The following is a 9,849-nucleotide window of genomic DNA, read 5'->3' on the forward strand; positions in this document are numbered from 1 at the left end:
GGTCCTTCGCCTCATGAAACTCTGGTGCACCACATCCCCAAAAGTCCTTGAAGGAGAGTGTGCACATCCCTGATTAGTTAGATGCCATGTCACTCCGGAATGACTTGAGGTGATCCTCCATTAGCTCAATGATCCAGTCCTTGATCGACCCCAAGATCACCGAGGTCGCCTCAAGGATTCCTCTCGTAATCTCAGATGCGATGAACACACGTAATCCATCATCAACCGGCTCGAAACCCGAACCCGAACCTGAAAACGAACCTAATCCAAAACTTGAACCTCCTGCTCCGTGACATGTCACCACCATTCTGAAACAAAACACATAATCGTCAAGGTCATACATAACCTTGAGAGGTCTCACACACTCTACAAGTTCCCTGGTTTTATCTCATCCTTCTTTGAATCGAGTATGAATCCTCTACCTTCAGTAGTACGGGTCCATACTACCTTCCACATCTATTTGTACTTTCCTCAAGGATTGCCTTGACTTCACCAAGTCCCTTTCACTACTACTGCTCGCTGCACTAATCTCTCATCCTAGGCTTACCTTAGGATAACCTCCAACCCACTCTCCGCCATCAACTACATAAGAAGTCCCTGCTACCACTCCCTAACTAGCTCACGAATACCATTACATATCACTAAAACCAGATAATTCTTTGAATAAGAGGTCTCTCCCTACAACGGTTAGACGCAAACGAGAGCTGCAAAATAAGGCTAAACCTAACCTTCTAAAATTATTTAGTCCTCATAATATGTAAGTTAGCGTATTCGTTTACTAGTTAGTTAAAGATAACTAGAACTCCTAAAAGCACAAAGCAGGCGACATTCGGGGATTGAGTAACCAAAACCAAGCATATTCTAATCAAGCAATCATACTGCTGACTAATCAGTACTATCATGTAGCTCAATAAGCACATACATCAGGCATATCAGGCATCTTCCTAGATCCTTAACCCTAATCTAGCATGCAGTTCTCATACACGTATAGTAGGCATACAAGACATCCTTCCTAGATCCTTAGCCCTGATCTAGTGTGCAGTTCTCATAATCATATCATATATCATAACAAACATGTATGAGTATCTTGAGGAAAACTTACTTGAGCTCGGCCGACTGCATGCATCACATACCTTGTTTTTTCTCAAAACTCTTTATTTTAATTTTTAGAAAAATTATTTTCTTGTAAAAATCTTTCAAACCCTCAATATGAGTCCAGACACCCCCGAAGGTGTATCCGAATCCCTCAAACCAAGGCTCTAATACCAACTTGTAACATCCTAAATTTCAAGACCAAAAATTTCATTTTTAATTTAAAGATTCATAAAAACAGATTACTAAAAATGTCATCAATGTTATCTCATATCATGAAACCATAAGCCAACCATCTCAAAAACATATCATAGGAAAATAATGTCAGAGTACAAACCCCAAGAATCTCATAAAATCATGTGTGCGATGTGCTGCTATCGTGTCGGCTCCTTTCCCTTCGAAAAAGAAGGACTCAAAACAAAAACTGAAAATTGTAAGCACAAAGCTTAGTGAGTTTCCTCATCATACCACATACCATATAATCATATAACGCCTAGCATATCTGGGTGTTGGCATCTCCTTCGATCTCTTTCAACTGGTAACTGTCTAGCATATTCGGGTGCTGACCTCCCCTTCGGTCTCTTTCAATCGGTAACTGCCTAGTCTATCTGGGTGCTGGCCTTCCCTTCTGTCTCTTTCAACCGGTAATCAGGGACTATTTTACCCCTACGACTACCACATAATACCCTAGCATATACTGCCTAGCATATATGGGTGCTGGCCTCCCCTTCGGTGTCTTCAACTGTGACATCCCCAAAATCACGACCAGAAAAGACCGATTTTGTTTATGCTTTATAAAAATAAGAGTACTTCATTTTATAAAAAGGTTGCGGAATTTGTTCCCAGAAAAACATGGTAAATACGTTATTAAAACATTTTCGAAGAAACGTATTTATTTCATTTTAAAATGTTTGGGATGTCATCGTTAATACCGAAACATAAGCATAAACAGACTTACAATGATTTACACTAGTGATCTACATCTCTTTTAAATCTCTCAGTGTAATGTCACTTCACTTCGTCACCTGTGATATACATAAACTGAGTGGGTCAGGTTGGGAAACTTGGTGAGTACATAGGGTTTTCAACCCACAATAATATAATTATTATGTTCAATCAAACAATCAACCCAATTACCCATCCCCATTATCTTCTTTACTCTTTAAGGATTTAACCTAAGAGTCATCTATCCTGCATTCGTTTATTCCGAAGTCCCTTACTTCCAGGGTTATGGGACTGGCACTAAATCCATAGCTGCCAATGTTCGTTCATAAAGCACTAATTCCATAGCTGCTATAGTCTATTCATCGGGTACTAAATCCATAGCTACCAGTCTTTATCTAATAGGTACTAAGTCCATAGCTACCAATGTTCAACAGGTACTAAGTCCATAGCTACCAATTCCTACAGGTACTAAATCCATAGCTACCAACGTCTAAAAGGTACTAAGTCCATAGCTACCGGTGTTTGTCCCATAGGCACTAAGTCTGTAGCTGCCAATGTATACTCACGTCATCTTCTATCTCTCATCATTCATCTACCCATCTCATACCCAACATTTTCGTATATATAAAATACGTATATAGTTTAAGTCCTTTAAAACATGTATAAAACGTTCAACCAGCATAGACAGCAAGTATTCAGATAATGTGCACACATAGCACGTAGTTTATATAAAATACTTCATATCTATGTGTAAGATGAAAGTAACTATGCACTCACTTGAGAAGGTGGTGACTCGGTACTCGGACAGCGCTTCGTTTACTTTAAAATAATTTCCTTCGACGAAACCTAGTATTATTACCACTAGATTTTAGTCTAATATTTACCGTGACTAATTATTAGTCTTATTATTATTATTATATAAGCGTTTAAACAATACTTTCCAACCACTATGTACAGACAGGGGCCAGACATAAAACACCGGAGGGCAGGACCATTTTGGCATATAGCACTTCTGAAATCCAACAACCCTATGCGGCCCTTTAAACCAGATTCCCCGTACCGCGAGTAGTTAAAAAGATATTATAACGACACTTATATAAGTCATAATAATAGCTCAAATATTTATTATAAATTTATAATAACAATACTAATTTTAAATATAAACTATATTTAAAATAGGGTAAGCATAACTTACTTACAAGGGGATTTTAGCTAGGAGTCGGGCTCTGTAGGGGCAGAACTTCGTCACTGAATCTTTCTAAGAAAGATTCGTGCAGCGCTTCAGCGCTCACCTTACTATACTAAAACTACAGAAAGAGAAGTCGAATTACGAGGGACCGAAATGCTCGGGGGATAAGGAGAGAAAGACTCTTGAATCAAGAGAATGGTGCAAGAAATATGAGAGCCCAAGCCTCTTATTTATAGTAATTGAATTTACAAAAACTACCCCCCATAATTACTTAATGACCTTATAGTTATATAAACAACTAAACACCCCTTTATAATACTATTTTAAATAGATTTAAAGATATTTGTACTAAACTAATGTCGAAAGAACTCAACATTAGTCTTATAATGACCGCATCGTCGATACCTTTCTAATGATATATACATATGTATATATATGTGTACGTATATATGATTTATACTTTATTTTAATACGTAAATATGCTATTATAATTTGTAACTCGTTCATACGAACTCCGTTTTTGACGTTCTTTATATCCATGCGTAGGTGGAGACGCACTCTACAACTTTCGTTTAGACTCCTTCGGCTAATTTTGAATTTATTTTTAAAGTTATATTTTTAACAGGCCGGGACATGATTGGTCCGTTATAATCTCATAACTTCTTCATCCGATGTCCATTTTCGTCTGTCTTTTTATTGTTACGCTACTAATAATGAGATCTTCAATTTTCGTTTAGGTTGTGTCGGCTAAAAATCGCTCGATCTAATATTCGAATTTCGGACTGTACACTGCTAATCCGAAACTTCGAAAAATCGTAACTTCTTCATACGAAGTCAGATTTGGGCGTTCTTTTTATCGAAGTTCTTAGTTTAACATATTCTATGACTTTCGTTTAGAGCGCTAAATCTAAATCTCGCTCTATCATAAATTTACTATTTACGCTTCCCGGCGCCGTGTCGGTTCCGACGCGAAACTTCGACGGGTCATAACTTCTTCGTTATAACTCGGATTTCGGCGTTCTTTATATGTACGGAAACCCTGTGACATCTTCTACAACTTGGTTAAGATTATTTATTCTAAATAATCTTTTTGTCGAAAAGTCGTTTTCAACCCCTATTGCCTCTAAATTGACTAGCCCGGATCTGCGGGCGTTACAATTATCTCCCCCTTTGGATGATTACGTCCCGGAATCATCAACGAAACAGGGTCATATAATGACTCCATACGTCATCTCTTCATCCTAGGTAATAATTATAACTTTTACATTCCTTCAATTCTATCTCTTAAACTCATTGACTGTAAGAGTACTCGATCGTGCACCTGCTCTCTACCTCAGGTTAGACTCCAAATTATGACCTTCAAGTCACAATCTCGATCCTTGTTGGATACGGACTTGAGATAAGTTCTTTTATTACTACTATAGATCGATGTGTCATATTCTAATGACCTATCATCGTATGTTGCAACACTTAGACTTAGGTCTCTTAGAGTTAAATTCTAAAACAGACTATGCCTTCCTTCATGTTCTAATGTGATATAATCACACTTTAACATTAGGCATTTCTAGCCACCAACTTCTTTAACAACGAGTGCGATACTTCTATTGATCGCTTTGATTTCAACCGTTTGGTTTAAGTCGGACGCTACATCAAACTTGGTCCTCTGAGCCACACAACATACTCATCGTAGTCGGACTCGATTCGATATGACCACTAGGGTCGGAATATCAACAATCTTCTTAGTCATTACCGAAACGATGGTAACAACACACTTGAATAAAGCGAAATCAATTACTAGCTTCTTGGTAACCTTGTGACTTTCCCTGATCCAAGTGTGAGTCCTGTGCTTTTGGTAGTATAGGCCTCTACTACCATTCACACCTACTCATACTCGTCCCAAGTATTGTCTCGCAGTTTCCCAAGTCACCATGCAACAAATCATACAATCATTCAACACATCAGATAACAAAATGAAGGTTTTATATTAATTTTTGAAACGATTACATAGGTGTTCAAGTTCACCCTAGACTATGCCTCTACTAGGCTACATCATACGAAACTATGGCTACTGCATAATCCGATCTTCGGGTAAGAAGTCCTCATTCTTGATTCCTCGCATGGTTCTCTGCTTCGTCGAGGATCATGTGAAATGCCCTTGGCCTTGGTGGCGTTTCTGGTCTTGCTGCTTTATTTTTCCTTGGGCAGTCTCTGGACATGTGCCCCTTGCCTCCACATCCGTAGCATACTTTGTCATTATGTGTGCAGTCTTTGGAATAGTGACCCGTCCTCCCACACTTGTAACAAGTCACTTGTTCGTTGCACTTCCCACCATGCTTCTTCTTGCATTTATCACACCATCTTGTTTCACCTCCATCTGCTCCTCCGGGTTTTGAGAATTTGCTTTCCTTGTTCGACCTCGAAGATCCCTCAAACTTTCGCTTCTCTCCTGCCTTATCTTTTTCTAGACCCTTTTCTCTTATCTGGGCCTCTACGTTCTTAGCTGCCCTAATAGCTGCTTTTAAGGTAGTTGCCATTTTGACCATTGGACCAAAGTCAGTGGGCAGTCCGTTAGCAAACCTATCAATCTTGTAGAGTTCAGTAGGCACCAAGTAGGGAAATAGCTTCATCCTCTCGGTAAATGCGGTGACATACTCATCAACACTCATCTTCCCTTTCTTCAGGTTCTGAAACTCATTGTTTAGGTCTATCATATCTACCTCCGAGCAGTACTGCATTTTCAACTGTTCCAAAAACTCTTCCCACGACATCCTTAAGGCTTCTCCTCGTGGCATCGTATCTGCCAATAGCTTCCACCAGCTCAAGACTCCAGTTTTCAGCTGTCTTACTGCAAAGACAGTCTTCTGTTTCTCATTACAGCTGCAACTCTCAAACACCATCTCCATCTCAGAGATCCAATCCATAACCTCAACCGGCTTTGGGCTTCCTGAGAGGCTTGGTGGTTTCGCACCCAAGAAGTTCTTGTACATTTGCCCATCCTTGTTGTTTCTCCCTTCTGGGCCATCCCTTTGCTCACCTTGAGTCCCAACTTGACTCACTTGGCGGCTGTAGTTCCCTTCCTCAGATTGCTCGGGAATTAGTTCGGGTTGCTCAATGGGCATAGTAGGTTCGTCCCTATTCAACATCCGTCTCATTTCTTCCCTTTGTTCAGCCAACATAGCCCGAATCATGGCTTGAACTCCAGCCATGGTGACTGGCTCAGGCGCAACTTCTTCTACAACAGGTATTTGCTGAACCACTGGGGGTTGGTTCCTGTTCCCATTTGCGTTTACGTTTCCGCTACGGGTCCTTACCATCTCGATCTATACACCGAATAAGGTGAATTTAGACCTTTACTTGACGTTTAAATCATCCTTAACACTCCGAAACATTTACATGCTCGTTCTAATACCGTAGTCGTACGTTTAGAATCCTAAACACATAAGGTTTCTAGATCCGGTCGGCAACAGACCATAGATCCGAACAATTAACAACATATCATGCACAAAGCATTTAGCACATAAAAGCATTTTAGGCACAATTCCTAAAATAAGCTAGTGCTCACACCTCACAATCATCGCTTAGCATTCTAAGTTTAAGTCTAGAAATAAATCCATATTCCTAGTTCGCTTAAACTAATGCTCTGATACCAACTGAGACATCCCCAAAATCACGGCCAGAAAAGACCGATTTTGTTTATGCTTTATAAAAATCAAAGTACTTCATTTTATAAAAAGGTTGCGGAATTTGTTTCCAGAAAAACATGGTAAATACGTTATTAAAACATTTTCGAAGAAACGTATTTATTTCATTTTAAAATGTTTGGGATGTCATCGTTAATACCGAAACATAAGCATAAATAGACTTACAATGATTTACACTAGTGATCTACATCTCTTTTAAATCTCTCAGTGTAATGTCACTTCACTTCGTCACCTGTGATATACATAAACTGAGTGGGTCAGGTTGGGAAACCTGGTGAGTACATAGGGTTTTCAACCCACAATAATATAATTATTATGTTCAATCAAACAATCAACCTAATTACCCATCCCCATTATCTTCTTTACTCTTTAAGGATTTAACCTAAGAGTCATCTATCCTGCATTCGTTTATTCCGAAGTCCCTTACTTCCAGGGTTATGGGACTGGCACTAAATCCATAGCTGCCAATGTTCGTTCATAAAGCACTAATTCCATAGCTGCTATAGTCTATTCATCGGGTACTAAATCCATAGCTACCAGTCTTTATCTAATAGGTACTAAGTCCATAGCTACCAATGTTCAACAGGTACTAAGTCCATAGCTACCAATTCCTACAGGTACTAAATCCATAGCTACCAACGTCTAAAAGGTACTAAGTCCATAGCTACCGGTGTTTGTCCCATAGGCACTAAGTCTGTAGCTGCCAATGTATACTCACGTCATCTTCTATCTCTCATCATTCATCTACCCATCTCATACCCAACATTTTCGTATATATAAAATACGTATATAGTTTAAGTCCTTTAAAACATGTATAAAACGTTCAACCAGCATAGACAGCAAGTATTCAGATAATGTGCACACATAGCACGTAGTTTATATAAAATACTTCATATCTATGTGTAAGATGAAAGTAACTATGCACTCACTTGAGAAGGTGGTGACTCGGTACTCGGACAGCGCTTCGTTTACTTTAAAATAATTTCCTTCGACGAAACCTAGTATTATTACCACTAGAATTTAGTCTAATATTTACCGTGACTAATTATTAGTCTTATTATTATTATTATATAAGCGTTTAAACAATACTTTCCAACCACTATGTACAGACAGAGGCCAGACATAAAACACCGGAGGGCAGGACCATTTTGGCATATAGCACTTCTGAAATCCAACAACCCTATGCGGCCCTTTAAACCAGATTCCCCGTACCGCGAGTAGTTAAAAAGATATTATAACGACACTTATATAAGTCATAATAATAGCTCAAATATTTATTATAAATTTATAATAACAATACTAATTTTAAATATAAACTATATTTAAAATAGGGTAAGCATAACTTACTTACAAGGGGATTTTAGCTAGGAGTCGGGCTCTGTAGGGGCAGAACTTCGTCACTGAATCTTTCTAAGAAAGATTCGTGCAGCGCTTCAGCGCTCACCTTACTATACTAAAACTACAGAAAGAGAAGTCGAATTACGAGGGACCGAAATGCTCGGGGGATAAGGAGAGAAAGACTCTTGAATCAAGAGAATGGTGCAAGAAATATGAGAGCCCAAGCCTCTTATTTATAGTAATTGAATTTACAAAAACTACCCCCCATAATTACTTAATGACCTTATAGTTATATAAACAACTAAACACCCCTTTATAATACTATTTTAAATAGATTTAAAGATATTTGTACTAAACTAATGTCGAAAGAACTCAACATTAGTCTTATAATGACCGCATCGTCGATACCTTTCTAATGATATATACATATGTATATATATGTGTACGTATATATGATTTATACTTTATTTTAATACGTAAATATGCTATTATAATTTGTAACTCGTTCATACGAACTCCGTTTTTGACGTTCTTTATATCCATGCGTAGGTGGAGACGCACTCTACAACTTTCGTTTAGACTCCTTCGGCTAATTTTGAATTTATTTTTAAAGTTATATTTTTAACAGGCCGGGACATGATTGGTCCGTTATAATCTCATAACTTCTTCATCCGATGTCCATTTTCGTCTGTCTTTTTATTGTTACGCTACTAATAATGAGATCTTCAATTTTCGTTTAGGTTGTGTCGGCTAAAAATCGCTCGATCTAATATTCGAATTTCGGACTGTACACTGCTAATCCGAAACTTCGAAAAATCGTAACTTCTTCATACGAAGTCAGATTTGGGCGTTCTTTTTATCGAAGTTCTTAGTTTAACATATTCTATGACTTTCGTTTAGAGCGCTAAATCTAAATCTCGCTCTATCATAAATTTACTATTTACGCTTCCCGGCGCCGTGTCGGTTCCGACGCGAAACTTCGACGGGTCATAACTTCTTCGTTATAACTCGGATTTCGGCGTTCTTTATATGTACGGAAACCCTGTGACATCTTCTACAACTTGGTTAAGATTATTTATTCTAAATAATCTTTTTGTCGAAAAGTCGTTTTCGACCCCTATTGCCTCTAAATTGACTAGCCCGGATCTGCGGGCGTTACATCAAGCGGTAACCGGGGACTATTTCACCCCTACCACTATCACATAACAGCATAACATACTAACACATAAAGCATAACAGATAGTGGCATAACAAAAAATTATCAAAAAGACAATCATCTCAACTATAATCAATACTAGCGGGCCGACATTGGTGCCTTCGACCCACTCCTTCTGGAAGGTAACTCACCTCGATAACTGGGAAATAGTTGCAAAAGCTACTGCTCTGAAATCAATCCCTCTCAGACTCCTACACATAATCATTTCCTTTAATTACCCTTTTCATACTCATAACCCTTCCAAGGGTCAACTTTGGTCAATGGTCAAAGTCCATGTCAATATCCTAGTCATAGTCAACATCCTAGTTGACTCAACTCGTCGAGTTGGTCCATCAACTCGTCGAGTTCCATAGTCCACATAACCCTAG

The sequence above is a fragment of the Lactuca sativa genome, chromosome 2, assembly GCF_002870075.4.
Source record: "Lactuca sativa cultivar Salinas chromosome 2, Lsat_Salinas_v11, whole genome shotgun sequence".
Taxonomy (NCBI): domain Eukaryota; kingdom Viridiplantae; phylum Streptophyta; class Magnoliopsida; order Asterales; family Asteraceae; genus Lactuca; species Lactuca sativa.